Source organism: Meriones unguiculatus, chromosome 16 (genome assembly GCF_030254825.1).
Source record: "Meriones unguiculatus strain TT.TT164.6M chromosome 16, Bangor_MerUng_6.1, whole genome shotgun sequence".
In the NCBI taxonomy this organism is placed as follows: domain Eukaryota; kingdom Metazoa; phylum Chordata; class Mammalia; order Rodentia; family Muridae; genus Meriones; species Meriones unguiculatus.
Window position 1 is genome coordinate 32,176,819 of NC_083363.1, and position 22,885 is coordinate 32,199,703.

General features: G+C 46.2%; 1 protein-coding gene across 3 annotated transcripts in view; it reads left to right on the plus strand.

Moving 5' to 3' along the window:
- Kif6 (kinesin family member 6) overlaps positions 1–22,885 on the plus strand; it is a 285,962-nt gene that overhangs the window by 181,809 nt on the left and 81,268 nt on the right. Inside the window, exon 1 of one of the 3 annotated variants that reach the window (XM_060369642.1) lies at positions 5,363–5,445. The exons of the other annotated variants lie outside the window; for them this stretch is intronic. The gene's annotated coding sequence lies outside the window, so the exon portion shown is untranslated. Of the gene's footprint in view, positions 1–5,362; positions 5,446–22,885 lie in introns of those variants that run through there. 3 annotated transcript variants of the gene reach the window in all.

A 22,885-nucleotide genomic window follows, 5' to 3' on the forward strand; every position in this document is an offset into this window, starting at 1 on the left:
TTATTTCTAAAGATTGGATTTTCCAGACACCAAATAAAGAGCAGAAGTGGGAGGTATTGTCACAGCCACAGTCACGATCTCAGATCAAAACTCAGATGAATTTTCCACCAAGAAAATTATTCATTGAAAAATATGTGGCTCAAGTTTCTACCGTACACAGAGGACCAAATTAATCTGTGAATCCTCGAACCAGAGGAGAATAAAGATAGAAGTCAGGTTAGGAATGAATGCTCCTGGCATTGGTTTCTGTTTCATCTTGACCTGTACATCAAGTAGACTCACTCATCCTGGACTTGTGGGAAACTAAGTTTTACAAGATAGAGGAAATTTCCAGAGAAGATAAAAAACTGAAATTTATCTCTTTGTGTGTGTGTATATATATATATATATATATATTTTTTTTTTTAACCAGTTTCGATAAACATCACTCTAAAAATCTCTTGCATACCTGTCATAGTGAGGAGAACGTAACGTTATACAGTATTTAGTCTCTTCCTGACAAGCCACAAGGAGTGGGGGTTGAGAGAAGGTTTAAACGTGGATTTGTGCAGTCTGGGGAGATGGCTCAGCAGGTAAGATGACTTCCTGTACACACTGAGGACCTGCGTTTGAGCCCCCAGAACTCCCAGGTATGGAGTCCAGGTATGGCTGTGGGTATTGTAGCTGCAGCACTGGAAAGCGGGACAGGTGGATCCTGACAGCTGGCTGCCCTATCAGCCTAGCAGATGCGTGAGCATCAAACAAGCGAAGTGCTTGTCTCGGGAGAATAGGCAGAGTGATGAAAGGACAGCTGCGTCTGCTCTGTCCTTCCCATGCGTGTCCCAGGCACATACACACACTAATTAATTAAAACTGCAGTGGCTCCTTGGCTCGTCCATTAGATAATAAATGTGTGCGGGAAAATATGGACCACAGTGTTTCTTATGCCTGTTCCTCAAAGCATTTCCCCACTACGTTGGTTTTGTATTATACATTCAGCCCATACTCTTTGGTGTGTGAATCCCTAGGGTGTAGAATGACTTTGTGCTTAGTTGAAAAATGTAAGTAGTTGAAAAATGTCCAACAGGGTTGTGACCAGAAAGTCTATTGGTGTTATTATCCGTGGAAGAATCAAAGCAAAAGGAGTATGGTGATATCCAGGAGAGTCTGTGACCCTCACTGGCCCACCCGGCCTCAAGAGCAGAAAACCTGAGTATTGATTTTCCAGGGAGGTTAGGAAGGTCCAGGCAGATACTTACTTTCTAAAACGTTAGCGTGAGAGAGTAGATATGTGTGTGTTTGTGTATGTGTGGTTTTCTGTATGCATGTATCTGCATATTTGTATATGTGTATATGTGTTTGTGTGTATGTGTGAATGTATGCGTGTAGGAAATATTGTGATTGATAGGTGTTCTGGATTCATTCTTTATCCCCAGATCTGCTTGATTCCCTTCCCTTCAGCAGTCAGCATGGAGCATGAATTTTGTCCATTAGTTGTGACTTTGTTAGTCTTCCCCAGCAATACAAAAGACAAGAATACCTGCCAAATATTTCAGGGTCAGTGGACATTTTCCATCCAGATGGCACACTTTTTAACTCATGTTTCTATCCAGGGACGTGACTGTTCTATCTAGAGGAGGAAGAACAAAATGCCAGCAGTTAAGGAGAGGAGGAGCCTGCCATGGGAACTGGGCGGGACAGAAAGGGAGAACGGACATTGGTTGCTAGTGTCAAATAGGTGGCTCTAAGGGGCAGCTGAGGAGAGCAGCTCAGCTCCGGTGGATGAGAGAGCGAGGGCTGCTGAGGAAGCAGTGCCCACGGACAGTTTGTGTGTGACGAGGAAGAAGAGGCAAGTTTGCAGAAGGCTTGAGACCTAGGATGGGGTGGTTTCAGGTGCCAGAGCCCCCCCGCTTTCAGACCACAACCAAAACACTTTAATTTACAGATGGATGTCATGGGGGAACCTTCAACTTCCCTTCCGGTATACTTTCCTCAGTGTCTGTTCATTGCCTGGAGGGGCCGTTTGAGCCTCCACTCCATTCAGACACTCAGTGAGCAACTCCATTTCTTCCCCTGGAGCTAAAGTAGTTCTACGTGGAGTAATACAGAGGTTTGAGTTACCTAGACCTTTCCTACCTGTGCGGCCCCGAGATGCACCGGGAAAGAACATTCACTGCCTTCCTACCCTCTGATAGCACAGAGGAGCCTTTTGACTAGCCTGCAACTGTCATAGACACGTATTTGCTGAACACGTGTGGGTTCATGAAGGGAGGACCTGCCAGTAAAACCCAAGATGTTGAGTGCCTCGACCCAGCCACCCCACCAGTGCGCTTGTCCTCAGAAAGGAATGTATCCGTTCATGTGGGGAAAGTTCAGGGAGCATGCAGTCATGGTCAGAGCAGAAGGCTGGCTGTGACCCACAGAGGTAATGGGAAGAAAGGTCTGGAGAGAGATGAGGCAGCACAGGCAGGCAGCAAATGTAGCTGCAGTGAGGAGGGAACATGGAGGCTATAAAGACCTTGGGGGAAAGGAACAGGAGAGGAAATGAACACAGGGGTGTCACATTGCACTTGGCCTTTAAAACACTTCCAGATTGCATCCTGAGCCTTTATGCCTGACCTGGGGATCACAGACTTCTGGCAAACTGGAGGCCTTTCCTTCATCGTCCTAGCCTTGTAATGCCAAATCACAGCTCCGCGTTAAGTTTTACTAGTCAACTTGCATGAAAAGGTCACAGGGAACAAAAAGGGCTCTGTGACATTCTGTTAAAGGAAAAGTCCGATCATCTTGAAGCAATATGGTCTTAAAGGAGCCTGAAGAGCAGTGGATAAAAGCTGCAGGCCACTGTTACTCCCTCAGGCGCATTTGCATGTTGGGAAAGGTTCTGTCTCTGTCTGTCTCTCTGTGCCTCTGTCTCTGTTTCTGTCTCTCCCTCCCTCCCTCTCTCACTCCCACCTCAGATTCCCAAGTCCTGGGGTTACAGGTGTGCATAACCACATCTAGTGTAGCGTGTTTCACGGTGACACTTTCGGGGGAATGGATAGCATTAATGTTTCACTCCCAGTGTTTCGCTTGCAGGGAACAGCAGGAAGATGTAGAAACTGAAAGTTTCCCCGTAAGTGAAAAATTACGTATTCCACCTCGGCCCTTATCCATATAATATGTTCTTTTAGACCTGAGCTGTGAGTACTCAGAGTCTTTGCTAGCACTCGGAGAGCTCCCTTCTGATCACATACCTGGGCCCCACGGCTAGTGTGAAGGACAGTCACCTGGCAGATCCCACTTTGGAGTGATCAGGCTGGTTTATGGGGATAAAACATTGGATGATGAATTCGTTGTTATTATTATTTTTTTTAATGTTGTAACCAAACACAGCACCCTAAGGAGGAAGTGTTTATTTTGGCTCATGCTTGGAGGAGATGCAGTCCCTTGTGGTGGGGAAGGCATGGCAATGGAGGTATGGAGTAGGTGGTCACACTGTGTCCACAGTCAAGAAGCAGAAAGACAGATGCTGCTACTCCAAAGGCTTTATTCAGTTTAGCCTAGGGGATGGCGCCACCCACATTGGAAGGGTCATCTTCCATTCACTAAATTCCTCTGAAAAGACCTTCCCAGAGAAAACCTAAAGGTGTGCTTGACAAACGCCCCAGGCCTGTCTTCATCTAGTGATGCTGACCACAAAGAGCATCACAGGATGTGCTGCGGCCAGTCCACCACACTCCCGCAGAGGGGTTTGAGCCACCTGTGTCTTAGACAGAAACGTCCAGCAGGCAGTTGGATGAGACTAGTCAGCTCCTCAGCACAGTCACCTGCATGACCAGGAGCTGCTGCCCAGTCCACTGGTGTTACAGCCACGTAAAGTGTTGCATTTGGATCTCTGCCCTGTGGGTTTGGAGCCCTGATGTCCCCTCCTCTACTCTCTACTGGCTCCTCACTGGGTCCCTCCTCTACTCTGTCCTTCCCTGTGTTCTGCCCCTTGGCCTGCTAAGGCCGTACCTGCTTCCATCCATGATCAGACACTACCCTCTACGACTTTAATCCTCTGCATATGTTAAGTCTCATTTTATGGTGTAACATATGGTCTATCCTGGAGTATGTCTCCTGAGAACTTGAGGAAAATGTGTCCCCTGCCGTTGTTGCCAGGTGGATGGCAGATTGTCTAGAGATGTCTTGCGGTCTAGTAGAATCATAGCACCAAGTCTGTTTCCTGTAGTCTTCTCCCTCTTAGTTCAATGGAGTGCAGAACATGAAAAATCCAAATGCTGTTGTCCAATGTTCTATTTCCCTCTGAGATTCCTCTTTCCTTCTGGAAGCTGTTTGTGTGTGCTCACTATATTCTCTGGCAGATTAGCCATTTTTTTATCATTATGAAATACCATCTTTATCTCTAGTGACATTTTAATGCTTATTTTTATTACTTTTAGGTATAGGTGTGTTTATCTGTATGTATATGCACACGTGAGTTCATACATGCACAAGTGAGGTTCTGCATCTCCCAGGAGGTCCAGACCAGAAATGCACACTTCTCCTGAAGGTCTGAGCACTGTTAGCTTCTGGGAGGAAATGGATGGAACTCAGAGTCCCAGCTTCCATTTCCCTCAGGAGTGGCTGGAGCTCTGAGGGTGAGGTCTGTTGGCCAGGGTTCCCGATCTCACTGGGGATGTGGAAAAGAGTTTTTCCACTGGGTTACGCTTAGCTCTTTGTAATGAGATTGCCAGCACCAGAGGGCAGAGGAAACTCAATGCCCCAAAACTAGCGTTGATACCACAGTGTCACAGCCCTTCAGTTAAACTGCCGTGTTAATGGCAGAGGGTGTAGGCGAGGGCCTGTGCCCACACCCTTGGATCAGGTGATGATCCAAACAGTGGGACAGCTGCGGTGGCCAGACAAGCTCCAGCTGCAGCCAAGGTGGTTCTGCTGTGGCTGCCTGAGCAGCATTCAAGCCCTGGGATCCAGTGACAGGTTCTTCGGGGAGGAGGGAAGCCTTCTTTCCCAAGGATAAATGACTTAGTCTCAGTCAGCTGGTGATGAAGTAGACAGTGCTGGCCCGTTTATTTCATGCGGAACAGGGACTTATAAACCTCGGGCAGTGGGAGGGGTTTTGAGGATGAATTCGTGTCATTGGCTGGGACTAGGATGCTGGCGATGCTGTATTTGCATGGGGAAAGACAACAGGAGACAGGCTTATGTGACTGACCGCCTGTAACCTCGGGAGCTCTAGCACGTGCTCCTGAGGCAGGCACAGAAAACAAGAGAGCTTTGTCCCATGCCTTCCAAACTCAGGATGAGCTTCTAAGCCTCAAGTGTGAGATTTCCAGGGCTCGAACATGCTGTTTCCATGCCAGTTCCTCTGGAGGCATGGTCCACAAGCCTGACATACTTGTGCATGTGGGGTGCCTGCAAAAGAAAGAAGAGAGCACTGGATCCCTGAAGCCAGAGGTACAGGTAGTGGTGAGCCAAGCCCATGTGAGTCATTGCTCCAGCCTCCATTTTTTTTTAAACTTTTGTTATTTATAAGTTCATTTTGTTACAGATTAGAATGCTCTTTTTAGCTTTCTTGTAGTTACTCTTTGCCTGATGTAAATTTTTCACCTCATACACTCCCCGGAGAGACATGAACAAACCTACCCACTGCTTGTAAGATTCCCAACAACAACCAGAGTTCACTCTGGGAACCATTGAATTTATTGGGCTTATCTACGGAGTGTGGACCAGGAGTTACTGACAGCAGTGTGCGTGACCCCCAAAGCAGCCATGTGGGGGAAGTCTTGACCCTGTATGAATCATGACCACCCCAAAACTTCCTATATGGAGCTGCCTTTCTGTTGCCCTTCCCTAACCTCTATACTCAAGCATGTTTCAGACCCCAAAGTCACAAGTAGGACAGGACTGCATGCACATGGCTAGGAGAAGTCTCTTGGATCTCAGGTGACCCTCCCCACCCCTTTGGCTAATAAGGAATGCCAGCAGTTAGCAAGCCCCGTCATGATGTTCACTTACAGGCACAACTGTATTAGGGATGTTGGCTGCTTTGCTTTGAGGACTGTGTTCTACAGTGTGTGCCTGTGTGTGTGTGTGTGTGTGTGTGTGTGTGTGTGTGTGTGTGTGTGCAGGTATGCATGTATATGGCTGCTCATGCCATATGTGCTTGGGTGTATAGAGATTTAGGGTAGGGGTTAATGGCACAGTGTTTGGACATGATAATGTAAACAGCATGGAACTTCAGAAAGTGTTTAAGCACCCAAGAGAAACTTCAGATTAATTTTACAATATCCCCAACAAGGGCAAGGTGAGGAGTAAACTAAAGTCGGGAAGACAAACCACAAGTTATGACATTAGTTTTGGCGTGGGTTGAAGGTTTAAAGTGAAGGCACTGGTGAAGAGAACTACATAGAGGAAATCAGGCAAAAGGAAATCAGAAAGCCTTTGCAACCAATTAAATACCAGCACGATGCCATCTAGGGGTGCACAAATGTGTTTGTTTTCTCTGCTAATTAAAGAATTAAAAAAAGAAAACAGGAAATACTTGAAAGTGAAGCAAAGCCCAAATTTATTCAAAGAGGAAAATTTTATTGGCGTTTAAAAAAAAAACCCTAGGGCAGGCCATCTGTAATTTCAGTAGCTGCTTGGAGGAAGAGAATAGAGAAGGGGGGAAAGGCATGAGGCAAGCCAGCATGGAGGTCAGCCTCATGGTGATGGACAGCCACGTGTCAGAGAGCAGGCTTTAAGAAAGAGTAAAGCCCTGACTGCTACGGCAAGGTGCTGCACTCTGTAAGATGCTGTAATGGGGGGGGGGGGGGTCTGGGAAGGAAAGGGACAGTTGCTCATTGAAGTGATAACTATCCCAGCTATCCCTTTAGCATGCCTGAAGGTGAGCCTGCCATCCTAGGAGTGGTCCCTTGGCCAGATATTTAACCTACCCAACTGGACCGACTCATTTAGGTTTTGGGTACTGGGAAGATTAGGCCTCCCTTGTTGGATTGGGACTGAAAGAAAGAAGAGACTGACCTCGGGAAGAGCAGATTGTCCTTTCACTAGAACGATGCGGGACAGCAGTCTCTCTGTGGGCGTGGAGACTGCATACCCAGGCAGCTTCAGGTAAGGTTATCTGAGGTTTTCAAAAGGAGGAAGTTTGACCCAGGATTAACGCCATGGTTAGAGTGCCTCCTTAATGCTGCAGTGTTTTGGCAAGAGTTGGTGTTTGAGGATGTCTGGCGGTGGAGCCCATGCAGCTGCAGTTCTCACAATAGCGTGATCACAGTTGGGGTGGGGCTGGAGGGTAAGATTCTCTTTCATCCACCCCGGTTAAAGATTTCCTCCTCTTGACCAGAAGGAACTAGTTTTCCCCAAGCGAGCCTTCGCTGTTGCTGTGTGAAGTCCTCAACAATGTGAACTCTAGTAATGAGGACTACGAACTCTAGGGCGATGTGAAAGTCCCACATCCGGCAATGCTTCTCCATTACCTATGTTGCCTTTGATGACAGCATCATTGCTTTGAGTTCTTTAAGGGAACACTTGTACAAGAGTCTTAGCTTTCTATGCCCCACTAAGTGGTAACCTTTATCCTTCTTCCTTAACCTCCCCCGATAACTTCATGGCCAGTGATGCCAGCCACCAGAAAATGGGGGTGTCTTCTTTGGCGTATGAATATCTACACTATGACACCGATGCCTGCTACTAAAAGATGGACTGTCATCTGGTGAGGCCATAAATGCTTGCAAGAGAAAAGCCTGGATTACCCGTGAGCTTTCTTGCCATAGCTTCCAGCAACCCCCAGTTGTATATTGGCGGAGGTAAAAATGATCAGTCCAAATAGCAGCCAAGGACAGCTCAGAGGCAGAGCACAGGCACAGGACTATGCGCTCAGCCAGGCACTGTACAAACAGGGTTCTTTTTGATTAACTGAAAAAAAAAATATATTCTTAAAAGACCTTTACTCCATCACAGGTGTGTATCTGCACTGAACTCAGCAAGTTGCAATGATCAGGTGACCAGTGGTTTCTGAGGGATTGTTAAGATGAACCCTGTCGAACCCAGTTGTGCTTCTCCACATCCCTGCCTGGCTACCTGCACCACCAGTGTACAGGCTGTGTTGAGGTGACCTGGCAAGTAGGCCGAGAAGAGGAAGAATGGAGCTGATGTGGTCTGTGTCATCACAGTTAAGCAGGTGCTCACCATTTTCCCAGGGCACGAGAAATAAAGGTGCATTTAAAGTTAGGGCATTTCCCTGTGACTCTTGAGTTAGCATGCAGGTCCATACCTAGTACACTGACTAATCAAAAGCAGCCACTGGATTTAATTGAGATCATTCTTTTTTCCCAAAAGGCTTTCATGGAAAGCCTGTCACAGGCACCAGGACCCCTGGCCCTGCAGATCCTCAGCAGCCAAGGATGGAAATGCCAATGGTCTTCAAATCCCCAATAGGCTCTCTTTTCAACCCAAGCCCTCTGCTAAGTAGAACAGCCCTGCCTCTCTCCCAGAGCAGAGCACCTTATCATGTGATGGGGTCAGAGGCTCACTCTGCCCCTCTGTCTCTGGGTGCCCCCATAATGGCCACTCTCATGCTCTAACATACAATATGTCTGCTAGAAGCATACAGTTGTTTACAAGCTATTGCTGAAGCTGTAAATAGGAATATCAGATGAACAAGACAAGTGAGGCCCGAGGAGGGTTCCTGTGAAAGGTTTCTGAAGTCACCTGAGGTTGATTTTAAGGACTTCAGTGATTTAACATCATGGGTCTGGAGGAGGAGGGAGATAAATGATGGCTGAGAAGAAAGTCATATGCTGGAAGGAGTGAGCCTATTTATTTGTCTACAACAGAAAACATCAGCAGAGCCTCAAGGCAGGAGCAGGCCCGAGTGCCTGACATGGCCCAAGGTTGAGAATTTTTATTTGACACAATAGACAACTGGTAGCCACGGCGAGGAATGTGAAAGGAGAAGCACAATAAAAAGCTGTGGTGGAAAATTCCAAGAATGGCCAAGGGATGGGGTATTGTAGTTACTGCTTTAATGATTCTAAAGAATTTTCAGTTCCACAAGAAATGTTTGATGAGATGAAAAGCAGAAAGTGTGGTGCAAGATTTAGTCTGTGATTTTAGTTGTTTTTCATGAATCTAAATGCCTTGGAGAAAATATTCTAAAACCTGAAGGGAGTTGTGTCCTTGTGTATTGGTGGAGTATTTTTTTTTCTCTTTTCTTTTCAATTTTTTAAATAATTATTATTTTTTCTCTCTCCCCCTCCCTCCTTCTACTTACCTACCTCCTGCCCCTCCTCTGTGTGTGTGTGTGTGTGTGTGTGTGTGTGTGTGTGTGTGTGTGTGCCATAGTGCATGTATGCAGAGGAGAGGACAGGTTTCAAGGCTCAGTTTTCTAATTTCAGCATGTGACTCCCAGACCTAGAATTCAGGACAGCAAACTTGATAGCAAGTACTTTTACCTGCTCAGCCATCTTGCCAGCCCTTTTTCCTTTTTCAAAGTTGAAACAAAATCTACAGAAAACATGACTTGCACAAATATATATGAGTGAAAATGTAGTATCAGTACACCCAAGAAGATAGTGGGTGGCAGTGATAAGACGGCAGGCACATGGAGGGCTGCAAGGTATTCAAGCTGTGAGCTGGAGACCTGTGAAAGGAGAGAAAGAGGAGAAAATGGGGGCCATAATTCAGAGTAATAACATGAGGCTACATGAAAGGGGGAAGCAAATGCCATGGAGAGGATAAAAGTGCTCCCTGCAGATGGGGTAGGATTTAATTCACTGTATGTCCTTTTTCCTTTAGGTAATCACAGGTACAAAGTTAGACCAAAGACTTCCTGTTTGACACATTAATATAGCAACGCCTGGTAGGTTTTCTCATGTAGGATTTAGTTGGCTGTATTTTCTTTCATGTTAAGTATTTGATCTACACTAAATACTCAGCCTGGTCTCGACACCTCCAGCTCTATACTAATCACCAGCTAATAAATATTCACTGACTCCTCTCTCTAGACAAGTTCTCAGCCCTGACTCTTTCATATGCACCTCAGTGCTAATCAGTCTGCCCAGTGGTCCTCATCCCACCTCACCGTGCTCATTGTGCCAATGAGGAATGCTTTCAGTTACAAACAGTATCTGTGTATTGCTGGCGTAGATGATAAGGGCAGCCATTGTTTTCTTATCGAAGTCTAATTCAACAGTTGTCATGGGAATTTCGGGTCATTGCTCATTATTCTTGGCCTGTTGACTTTTATCTTCACTGTGAGTCAGCCCCTGGTGATAATATGCCTGCTATAGCTACAGCTGTCATACGATGCTCACGGTCAACATGGGGAGAATAGAGAGTGGTGCCAGTAAGTCTTCCTCTTCAGTTTGTCCTTTTGTCAAGAAATCCAGGCTGGTAAGAGGGCTTAGTGTGTAAAGGCCACTACTAAGCGTCAAGACCAGAGTTTGATCCCCTAGACCCTACAATGGAGGGAGAGAAACCAGCTCCTGAAAGTTGTCCTTTAATCCCAGTGAATATCTATACACCACACACACACACACACACACACACACACACACACACAGAAATGATGATGATAATGATGACAGTAAATGTAATTTTTAAAGAAAGCAAAACCTTCCTAATATACACAGTTCCCCACACTTAAACTTCCTTGCACATTTTCTTTGGTCAGAAATATGCAAAGCTCTCTAAGTGTCTGAGAAGGATGAAGACATGTTCATGAGGGATCTCTAGCCTTTCCAGCCACCCTCCTAACATGGCAGCCAGTCCCTCTCTTACACTGTTAAGTACTTATAGTGTGGCCAGAACAGCTGAGGCAGTCTAGTTTTATGTCAGCTTAACACAAATTAAAAAGTTAATGGGAAGGAAGGAAACCCAATGAACAAAATGCTTATGAAAGATCCTGCCATGGGGCATTTTCTTAATTAGTGATTGATGGGGGAGGACCCAGCTCATTGTGGGTGGGGCCATTCCTGGGCTGGTAGTCCTGGGTTCTATAAAAATGCAGGATGAGCGAACTATGAGAAGCGAGCAAGTAAGTAGCATCCCTCCATGGCCTCTGCGTCAGCTCCTGCCTCCAGGTTCCTGCCCTGTCTGAGTTCCTGTCCTGACTTCAGTGATGGAGTACAATGTGGAAGTGTAAGCCAAATAACCTTCTTCCCCAAGTTGCTTTTCATCGTGATCTTCCATCACAGTGATAGTAACCCTAAAACAGGCTTCAAGTTCCTAATGTTGTTAAATTTAATTAAATTGTTTTACATTTAAAAACGGAGCCAGTGGATGTAGCACTATTTTGTATAGGACAACATATCACTTTAAATGTACTGTGTCATGTTACTGTCAGGTTGCAGCCTTACAGTAACTTAGGACATTTTTCATTCTCAGATGACACATGAACATAAAATTGGCCAGTTTTGTCTATGTGAATACAAATATCAGGTCAGTAACTTTGTTTCTCGATGTGAATATTAGAAAATCTGAACATATATTTACTTTTCACAATTGTAGATTTTTATGAAACACAAATATATTTCAAATGTTCCTAATAATGGTTTGGTATCCAAGCTGTGATGTTCCATAAGTTTGAACAATGTAAAGGAGCATAGAGATTTAATATTTAAAAATCAGTAAAAATATTTAGGTAATTTTATCAATGTGGATTACATATTAACTTGCTACTATGTAATATAATTGGGTTGTATAAAGTAACCCAATTTGTTGTTGTTAAAACTAATCTCGCCTATGGGTTTTTAAAAGTTAATTTTCATTTTTTTTATTATGTAAGTGGGAGTATGTGCATGTGAGTGCAGGTTCCTCTATTTTTATTACGCAAACTGGTGTAGAGTGAGCTGAAGACAAAGGTGAAGAGAAGTGACAGTGAATTTCAGGTTATCCCATCAATTGCTCCTGCCTCATCCTTATTGCCTTTGCCATCTGCTAGTGAAGAGAGAATCCTCTATCTTCACCCATTAATACCTATTAAGTGCTCATTAAATCCCCACTGTTGCTTCTATTGACGAGAGTTCCCTTATTATTAAACATAGCAGAATGCCAGAGAAGAGCATGCTAATGGTCAAGGAATAGCCAGACCGTACATACAGAGGGGCCAAAACCACAAAAATGTGTAAGGCCGCTGAGCCTGCCTGCTGGGGGCAATCGGCGACCGTTACATTCTGGCCTTATTTCAATTGCTTATATTTATTATTTGTTAACTACAGGGATCAGTACAAGGCAGAGGAGACTGGTGTGTGGATTTTATGCAGGGGATTTAGGAAGCATACAAAACAGCTTTCTGATCTCAGCATGGCACTGTACTCCTAGAACCGTGGCCCTGAGAAGGCAATGGGGGGGGAGGGGGTGGCTTGCTGGTCAGCCACTCTAGCCAAGCTGGCCAGTTATAGGTTCAGTGAGAGACCTGTCTCAAAACATGAACAATTGAGGAGGATACTTGATGTCTAACTCTGACCTCAACATACACAAGTGTGTTTGTGTGCGCACGCACACACAGAGACACAGAGAGAGATGCATGTGCCTTCCAGTAACCATTCTTAACATGAAACTGTCAAGTAATCATGGATTTAAGAAACAGAGTTTTCAGTGAAAAGTAATTTAAATGGATACCAAATTTGGAAATCAGAGCATTTCACACAGAGCCAAGGATCCGGGTAGCTTGGGGTCCTCTTCAGCAGGGCAGATGTACAGGCAGTCACGTGAGAAGGTTAACCAGAAACCTCATACTCTTCTCTTATAAAGCATCCACTGTGTAGCCCAGTGTCCACTGGGGGCCCGTTCCTCCTTACCGAGGCCCTGGACAGCATCAATTACACAGGAGCCATCAGAGATGAAGAATCATCTTTTTCAGATCATTTCCCACTGACCAGGAGTACTGACCGCATTATTGTCTCCTCAGGCAGAGGCTGTTGGTGTGTCATGTGCCCCCAGGAGCAGGCTGGGTGACAAAGGCTTTATCATTCCTGCACAGACCCCTGTTACCAGGTCACACTAATTCACATGACTGCTGTGCCTGTCACTTCCATATGTCTGAGCAATTAGCCCTGGGCACACTCGGTGGCATTTCCTGTCACTGGCTCTTTAACAGAGTTGTGAGTCAAGCCAACCCAAAGAAAGTTATCTCTTGTTTGGCCTCGAGTCCAGCAGCTCCAAGCGCACTGGATTAAGACAGGAGAGGAGAGAACATCCAAAAACCATACATCGTAGTAGTCTCCTGCCTCTGGCTGTAGAGAGTGTGCTCCCATCCATCCTGAGATGTGCTCCCATCCATCCTGAGATGAATTTTCCTGGTCCTGTGCCTTCCATGCCATTGCTCGCTGTTTATTTTGTTGCTTGGCTGCCACGGGCCTGAGCTTTGACTTTGCTCCACATGTCTGGAAAGCATAGCACAGACTGCTCTCTTTCTCCACACCCTGCTCTTTTTAATAAAAATGTTCCTCCCCCAGCCCCTTTAACACAGAGTAGTTGATCATAGCATTTGGTAACAGGACAAACACTAACAATTTAGTTAAAATGAGACACTTTTGCAACCAGGCTAGGAGCCCCATGACTCATAATTATGATTTCAAAGACTTGGTTGTCTGTTAACAGGAGGAGGTCCAGCCAGAGGGGCTTTCAGCCTGTTCCCTCTGAGTTCTTTATACCCTCTGAGCCAATTATTGTCCAGTGCCCCTGCCCCCAGCTCATTAGAGAGCCCAGGGAAGTGAGGGGCAGCTTCCAGACCAGGCACAGGGGGCAGTCTCCTAATGGGCCTCACCAGCTCCCAGCGCCTCCATCTCAGAGACTCAGCCAGTGAACATTTTCTGCTTCAGAAGACAATCTGGCTGGACTCTAGATGCGTCTTCATTATTCTACTTAACTCCTCCCGTCTTTCCTGCCTCTTCCTGTAACAGGGCACCGAGGGGAGGTGACGGCCCTGTCCACTTAGCATTGTCTTCCACAATCCAGCTCTGCTTCTGGCTTGGAGAAAAGACGATCCTTTTTCCCTTCCTCCCTTTCTTCCTACTTTCTGTCCTCTCCTCCTCCCTCTCTTCCTCCCTTCCTTCCTCTTTTTCCTTCCTCCTCTTTTTTTTTCATGACTATGTGTTTTATTTTCACTATATATATTCACTTTACACGGTCTGTGGTCTATAAGGACATTAACATACAATCTACATTGCCCATGGAGCATACACACCAAAGATCCCCAACCCTCCTCTTTCTCTCCGTGTCTCTTGTCCAGGCACCTTGGTTCCCCTTGCTCCTTCTTTCTGACTTATACAAACATGACTTTATATGCCTATATAAAATCTAGAAACCCTTTATGAGTCTGGCTGGATTCCCTTAACTATAACATCTCCAGGTGCATCCATTTTCCTGAACATGACACAACTTTGTTTTTCTTTAAGGCCAGAAAAATTCTCCTGTATGTCTATAAACTGCACTTTCTTTATTCACATCTGTGCCGACGGATGCTTAGGTTGCTTCCTTAATTCGGTTATGAATTTTTACACACCTACAAACCCAGGTGAGGTGAGTAAAAAAGTCATATAAGCTCTTCCAGATGCTGACTGCAGGGGCGCTCCCCTTGGTGTCTAAGCCGCAGACCCTGAGCCCTACCCATGAACAGTCACCCCAACTCTCTCTCCCACCACCACCCCCATCTCCACCCATTTTGCACAGATGTGTCCTTTCTCTGGGTATATGTTGTTGACCACCTGTAAATGTCAGGCGCCATACCATCCAGGACCCTTTGAGTTCTGTTCTGCGCCCACCATCCCTAATCTTTCAAGGACTTGGGCGTGTTCCTTGGTCCAGCTTTCCATTCCCACAGACACACCTGTCCTCCTCCACCCTACCCGTGCACTCAGGCACACACATGCACACAGACACATGTTTGAGGGCCCACTCACTCCTGCTTCCCATACAAAAGTCAGGGACTAACTAGAGCAGTCAAGCTCAAGATCCTGATTTCTAGGACACACTTTTGTAGTGGCTCTTCCTGTATAAATTGCTTCAGGCTCAACTGGTTTCCTAGAAAGTGAGATGAAATCCAATTCCCAACTCCCTCTGGGAAGCTGGCTTGCTGAAATTTCCAGAATGCCTCCGCAGAGAAGCCGTCTTGGAGAACCAGTCCTCTGACTCCCCTCAGCAGCAGGCCTCCCTCACTGTTTCTATCCTCCTGGTCTCTTCCTCTTCGATGCTCCTCTTCATAGACACACTCTCCTGCTGTCCAGTGTCCTTAGGAGGACGCTCAGTCTCAGCATCCTACTAAAAGATAAGATTTCATTCACCACCACACTCCCAACATCACAAGCAGCAGCACCCAGCAGTGGCACTGTAAGTACTTGTTGAAACGATTGATTAGATATGAAAGTGTGCTCGTGTAGCCAGAGGATCCTTGCAGCGACGCAAGCCATGTGGATGAAACAATGCAAATGTCTGACATTAGGGAATAGACCATAAGGAAGATATATTACATAGCTATAAAAAGTAATATTCTTAAAGATCTTAATGTACCATAAAAAGGGGTTAAGGGGTTATGAGATAATATTAAATGAAATAAACAGGCTAAGGAATTGTGTGTGTTATCATCTTAACTATGTAATAAAACAGAGTACGGCATGAACTGGAAGGAAAAAATGCAACAAATAAGTGGTTTGGGTTTTTTGGGTTTTTTTTTGTCAAGCTTCTTTATATCATTCTGTATTTTCTAACTTTTCTGCAATGGGACATCTAGAGCTTAATATGAAGCCAGATACTCGGAGATCTGACATCTTAGCTCTTGCAAATTGTGTACACTTGCACGCCTTTCTGAACTCTGTAGGGCAGTAGAGTGAGAGCAACTCCTCACACACCTTCCATCAAGCTTGTCAGAAATTCAGGGGAGGGCACCTTCCTGCTGTCTATTGAGGAAGTGCAAATGCCATGTACAGATTCTGGGCAGGCACCTACATGTACCCATTTGCCCCTCAAAGGACAGGATAGAACCGAAGACCTAAATTTGGGGACCATTTATATGTGACCAATTGTGTGTTGAAAAAGCAGTGTGTCCAGGGCAGAGTCCTACAATCTCTGGGCAGGAAGAAGAGAAGCCAGGAAAGGTGGCCCCAGAGGGGCAGGTTGGGGGTAGGGGCACAGGACCACACATGACATCAGAAGGGTGGTGCCACAGTACACTAGAAAAAGAAGTGCTTCGTGCAGCTGGGATCTGGTCAGCGGGTCAAATGATGCATGTTAGTCCAGATAAACTAAGTTACCCTCTCACTGCAAATCAAGACCACCTCTTTACGACCATCACCTCACTCCACTGAAAGAAGAGGGCATGAGAATCTTCCTACGGGAGCCATTTGGTATATCTGTGCTTACATTGCAGTCGCTGTGATAAAATACCACGTCCGAAAGCAACTTAGGGGAGGAAAAGGTTACAAATGGCCAGTCCATACTTACAGGGACATCACAGTGTTGGGAGCTTCTGTCACTGGGCACACCACATCCATCGTCAAGAAGCAACAGAAACAAATGTGTCTGTGCTGCCTGATTGCTGACTCTCAGCTTTCTTTACTCTTACACTGTTTAGGGCCCCAGTCTAGGGAATGGTATCACCTACAGTGGGCCGGTTCTATTAACAACCAACTCAATCCCACACAGACACGCCCACAGGCCAACCTGATCTAGACAATTCCTTAACTGAAGCTGTCTTCTCAGGATACTCCAAGCTGTGGCAAATTGGTAGTTAAAATCTGCCTATCGCAGTGCCTAAGCTGGAAAGTAACACTTGTTCCCAACATGCATGGCCAACTGAAGAGGGCATCCCACACACTTCCTGCCTGTACTGCTCTGCTGTTTACTGAGAGCTCTGCTAAAATAAGAACTGAAAGCTGACCACTGGCTTTGGAATGTTAAGATCCTTGTGGATCTGGAAAAGATCAGTTTCTGTGGAATAGATTGACAGTTTGGAACACCGCTGAAAGAAAGAGATGGAAGGATATTGAGATGGTGAAGGCAGGAAACCTGGCTTAGGCATTTTTTGTGGTGTGTGAAAAGGATCAGAGAAGTAGAAAGAGAACTGGGTGATAAATGGGGTAAAGTGAGAACATTGTGATACTGTTCCCCTGAAGATAGCAATACCCCACTCTGCCCTCTGTACACAGTGAAGAGTCTGTTCATCCCATAATTAGTGATCTTACACCTGCTTTGGTGGTGGAGTCAAGGTTTATGAACAAGGATGTTCTAACCTTCCATTTTTGTGCCTGCAAATATATATATATATGATGGAGGAAAGATGAGGTGAGCAGGCACAGGGCTGGGAAGATGAGGAAGCCCATGCCTGTGGCATGGAGTTTCTCAATGAGAAGAGATGGCAGCTGTGCAATGAGTGGGGTTGCTATGGTGGAGAAGCCAAGAACAGAGAGGCTGTGGAGCCGGACTAGATATTAAAACCACTCACTTTCCATACAACCAGCAATTCCTAGTCCTGTGCCCTATCCTCATGTGTTAAAATGGTTCTTGTATTCTAAACAGCTTGCAGCAGGTGGGTGGCCTTTCACATGACTCGCTGTCACCGACAATGATAATTCTGACTCTTTCTTACATTTTCACTTCTGAAGTGTTTGCACATTCATCCAGCCATCCTGTCAGACTTTTAGATGAATGATTCACAGCTGATTGTATATCGTAAAATGTATAGGCTGAAAATGCGTGAGTGTTCTACGTATGGTCTAACAGTACCATTTCTAAGAAAAAGCACTTTCACCAGAGATGTCCCATCTCCAGCCATCTCTTCAGTCAGCAAGGCCTGCTTGCAGGGTCTGCAGCATTCCAGACAGAGCTTGGAGCTATATGCTTTGAGGGCAGGTGGACTGGGGAAGAGAAAATTAAATGACAAAGCCAAGGCAATGCCTCTGACACATACAACAGTCTAGAAAGCCTGGTCCCACTAGCAGACTTGTGAAGATTACACCAATTCCCTGTCACACAGAATGCACAGACACACACACACACACACACACACACACGAACACAAGTAATTCCCCATACCTTTCCCCTAAATGATGGACACCGATATATTAAATTTTTAATTGGTCACTACATCTTCCTGAGCTAGGGAGGCGGCAGTTTTGCTCTGAATGCTTACACAGTTAAGGGAAGTTGCATTAGGGGAGTTTTTTGTTTTGTTTTGATTTTTCATTTTCATTTTTCATTTATTTTTTTTACTTTTTATTTTTTTTTGCTACTCAGCTGCAAGATAAATCTTTCATTTTTCTTTCAAAACATATTTGCATATGAAGACTGTAACACACTGCAGTGCTAACTTAGGTGACAGGGAAGCTTGCCCCATCCTCAGATGACAGGCCATGTCTATGATACTTCAGCTACCGCCTCCAGCACAGGATGATGAAAGGCTTCTGCTCGCCATGTGACACAGGGATCCTGTTAACTGTCCTGTCCTGAATCCCATGAGGTCAGTGATGCAGACACTGGAGAGGAAGGCAGGCTTTCTGTTTAGAAGGTCTGTCAGATACCTGTCCCTTCACTTACAGAGTGGACCACACAGTTCCGGCCACCCAAAGCCTGGCATGGAACTGGACACCGAGCCCCCTTCAGAACCTCCGCTTTGGTGAACTGAAGATGATCAGAAGCATTTGAGAGCCAGCCTGGAGTAGGAGCACCAGCAGCTTCCTCCAGATTGCTGATTTAGCTCCAAACCCCAGAAATGCCAGCAAGACCCAGGCTGCTTTCCAGGCTCAGTGCCCATATCTGTCCACCGTCATCTCCAGACAGCACACATGGGTACTTTGCTTTGGATGAGAATATTTACAGCATAAAAACCCTGGAGGGCTCGGCTGAGAGAACTCGTGCTTTCTGCGATTGGCCTTTAGGACCGGATGTCTTCACGGTGCCTTCCAGAAGCTTCCCTTCCTGTTAATGCTCAGCGCCTACTTGCTTATCATGCTGAGCCTCTCTTTGCTCACTGTGGGGAAAGTGGGAGGCTGAGCCACAGGAGCAGGGGGGGATGAATCAGACATGGTTACTAAGGCAAAAGGAAAACACAACTCTCCTTGGGCATACTGTCCCCTTAATCTCACCCAGCCCACTACCTCTGCCCCGCTGGGCCATGGCATGTGCGACTTCTGGCTCTGGGAGTCAGGAACCCGTCTGATTTATTTAAATGTGGTGCCACCATTGGGTGGGTCTCCTAAGGTTTATGTGGCTTTCCACTTCACATTTTCCTTTTGCTCTCCTCCCTGGAGCCTTTGCCAAGCCTGCTGCACTTCAGCCTGGTCTAAGCTGGCACTGGGGATCTTCTAATTGCAGACTGTCCTCTGTTATCTTTCATGTGGCAATCTAGAAACTCCAAGGCAGGTCCTCATCCGAGACCCTTAGCCCAGGTGATAGCAAAGGTTGAACGCAGACCTCTGACCCCCAAAGCCTTCTAGACGCTGTCAGTCACAAGTGGGAAGCTGGTTAAATGAGCATCATTCTTGATCTTGCTAAATATCTTCCCTGTGTTCTTGAACATCTGCACTCACTTTGGCCGTGGCTAAGTGGTTTTTTGGGGTGTGTGTGTGTGTGTGTGTATGTGTGTTTCTTCCTCTCATCCTCAGATTCCATATCCCATTGGACCCACCCAGCAACCCCTTAAATTGTAGCTGGGCTACTTGTGGTCCTTTCAAGCAAACTGAATCATGGCAAACGACACTGCTTTCTGTGGTGACCTCCATCACCCTGGTGGCAGAGAATGTGGAGAAAGGACTCCTCATTTATTCACTCACAATCTTCTCAGTGATTGGAACGCTCGAAGGCAAGGATACCACTGTGGGGGCACAGGGGTGTGGCCGGGATGCTCCATAGGCCAGTTCCTAAAGTGACAAAATAAAAGGCACAGAGATGATGAAGGGGACAGAGGAAACATACTAAATGCCACTTGTCACATAATTGGCTTATAATCTGGAAGCCACCTCTTGGAGGACCAGCTTTTGAAGCAGAGATGACTGCCACAAAGCCTACCCAAAGAGCTTGCCAAAAGTGCCAACACTGTAATTAGTTTCCCTGGCAGAGAACACTGAGTGGTTAGCCATGTCTCCCACGGGTGTGAGGAAGGGAAGCAGCAGGCTTCCCTTTCAAGTGTCTCCAAAACATTCCTCCTGCTAACCCCTCCCTGTGGCAGGGGAGGGAGGGAAGCTGCTGTCTCAGATGCCCCTTCTGAGCTTCCCCAGAGATGGTCCATGTCTCTTTGTGCGTTCATGCAAGTGTGTGTGTGTGTTTGTGTGTTGTGGTATATGCACATGTTCATAGAGGTGTGTGTATCTATATGCCTATGTATGAGGGCCAGAGGTCAATGTGGAGTGGCTTCCTCAGTCACTTTCCACCTTAGTTTTTGAGGCAGGGTCTCTCACTTATCCTGGCGCTCACCAATTTGGCTAGGCTAGCTAGCCAGTGAAGTCCAGGAACCTACCTGTCTCCACCTCTCAAGCTCTAGAGTAACAATGAGCCCCCTACTACTCCTGGCTTTTACGCAGGGGCTGGAGCTCCAAACGCCTGTTCACACAACACCTTACCAATAAGCCGTCTCCTCAGGCCCAGTCCCTGTGTCTTGGAGACCTCAGCCCTCCACTAACTATCCAGGGCACTTAGCGCAGCAGCAGCACCAGCTTTACTCTCCACACTGGACTAAGCTGTTGACTTGCCCTTTCCACAGAGCCTCTGGGGCCCTCACTTCCTCTCTGTGACCCTGAGGACACCCTTCTCCACAGCATGATTCTTGAGACTGTTGGATGACTAACCATCCATTGGGTCTTCATCAACCTCCTAACTTTCTTGTCTCACGTTTCCTCTTGACAGATTGTCTCCTCCCCTCCCTCACCTCTGCTTCCACACTTGACTAAGTCTCCTCTCCTTCTTCTCATCCTCCTTCCCACTCCCAGGTCTATTCCTTGGAACCTAGGCACACATGCAGGAGTGGAACTTCCTTCTAATTGTTTATAAGAAGATATTCACATTATATTTCATGCAGTTCACAATGACTGAGAAATTTTCTTGCCTGTAAAAACTTTATATCAGGGGCTGGAAAGATGGCTCACCTTTTAAGAGAACTGGCTTCTCTTTTAGGGGGGTTGGGTTTGATTCCTAGCACCTAAGTGGCAGCTCGCACATACGTGTAACTCCAAGTTCCAGAGGATCTAGGCCCCTCTTCTGGCCTCTGTGGGCACTGGTCAAGTACACACACATACATGTAAAATACAAATAAATATTTTAAACCTTGCATTGGGAACCACACAAAGGTAAACTCCATGCCTGCCTGTGGCCTGACATCCTTGCACAGTCATATAGTTTATCAGAGCCGTTCTGTTACCTTCCATTTCAAAAGTTTTCTAGCACCAAGTGCCAACCCCTCTCTCCCTCTTTCTGCCCTGAGCTTTTCAACACTTCCTATTGGTCTTCTTTTTTCCCCCTTCTCTTCTTCAGTCAGAGAACTGGAGCCATGTATGAAGACATGTCTCCCAAAGAAAATATATTTTTGGCTCTCTGTGCACAAAATCACTTTTCAGCATGCAGAACACAAGCCTCCGTCCTTTTACTTTGGTGGATTTTGAAGCAATAGCTTCAGCAATAGTAGGTTGTTATGAGAACAGCCAGGAAAATAAGCTGAGGTCCACATGCCCCAGACAAAAGGAAATCAGATGGGAGGCCCAGGACAAAAGAAGTTCTCCGCCACACCAGCGTGCTCTTTCCACTCAGTTTCCATAGACGCCTGTGTTAGGGTCAGGAGAGCTTCCAAACACTCTCTGAGTTATATTCTGTAGCAAAATAAGGGATTCAAATTTAGGATGACAAAAGGGAGAATATTCAGAAAGAGTGAAAGGGACTAGAGAGATGGCTCACCAGTTAAGAGTGTGGCTGGTCAGAACTCCTAAGGCCTCAGGCCTCAGTAGGAAACTGATTCCAAAACACTGGGATGGAGGCCAGGTCAGTTCTATGCTCTGCAGACTCTGTCAGCTGTCAGCAAACTTCAGGCTTTCTCTTTGCTCCCCCTGAGACCATAGTACTCCCAAACTGTGTCTGTGCAAAAGCTTCTGGGAGCTGGGGTTCATAGCCAATATGGACTGAAAGACATGGTGAGCTCTAGTACAGAGCTGAGTGTTGAATTTCAGCATCCTATGGTACCAGCTGTGAACCTACCCTTATGTTCCTTAGCAAAACATTCACAAGAAATGTCTTCAGCGCCCACATTGCTCAGTTTCTCCATTCATCCACACTGTGTCAGTCAGACCTTCCACCTGGGACCTGGAACTCCCCAGCAGCCACTCCCTCTCTCAAGCACTTACCTTTCCCTGCTTCTCTCTCAGTGCAAGCTGCAATGCAATTATTTGTTCACTTTTCCTTCTCCCTGGCTAGACTCTGAGCACTTTAAACATGACCATCAAAGCTTCAAGCCTGTCCAGTTTCGCATCCCAGTTGCATGCCTAGCGCCATGCCAAAGATAAACAAACGCGTCTGGAGGGAAGAAATAAATACATATCTGTCCCCTCAACAAAGTGAGCTCTCAAATGCAGAGTCTGCTCCCTTCTCTTCCTAAAGCGTATGATGTGTGCTTAACAAGAGCTGCTCACAGGAGAAAGAGCTTATTTCCTAAATCCAAAGAGGGATAGCAAAGCAGAGATGACTCTTCAACGGAGTTGAAGTAAAGTTGTTCGTTCATTTTGGGGGATGACCCGGAGTTGAATGTATCTGTATAATCTAAAAAGAAGTTAGTGTAGTCTGTGAGCAAGGGCAGGGGCAGCCAGGAAGGAGGAGAGCTGGGATGGGAAGGAGGCTCAGACACCTCAGCTGCTGGTCCATCCCTTAGGCGTCTGCATGGACCTCTGGTAACATGCTCCGTGCAACAGTCTTCCACAGTCTCTGCAGAATCCAGGCCTTGATTCCC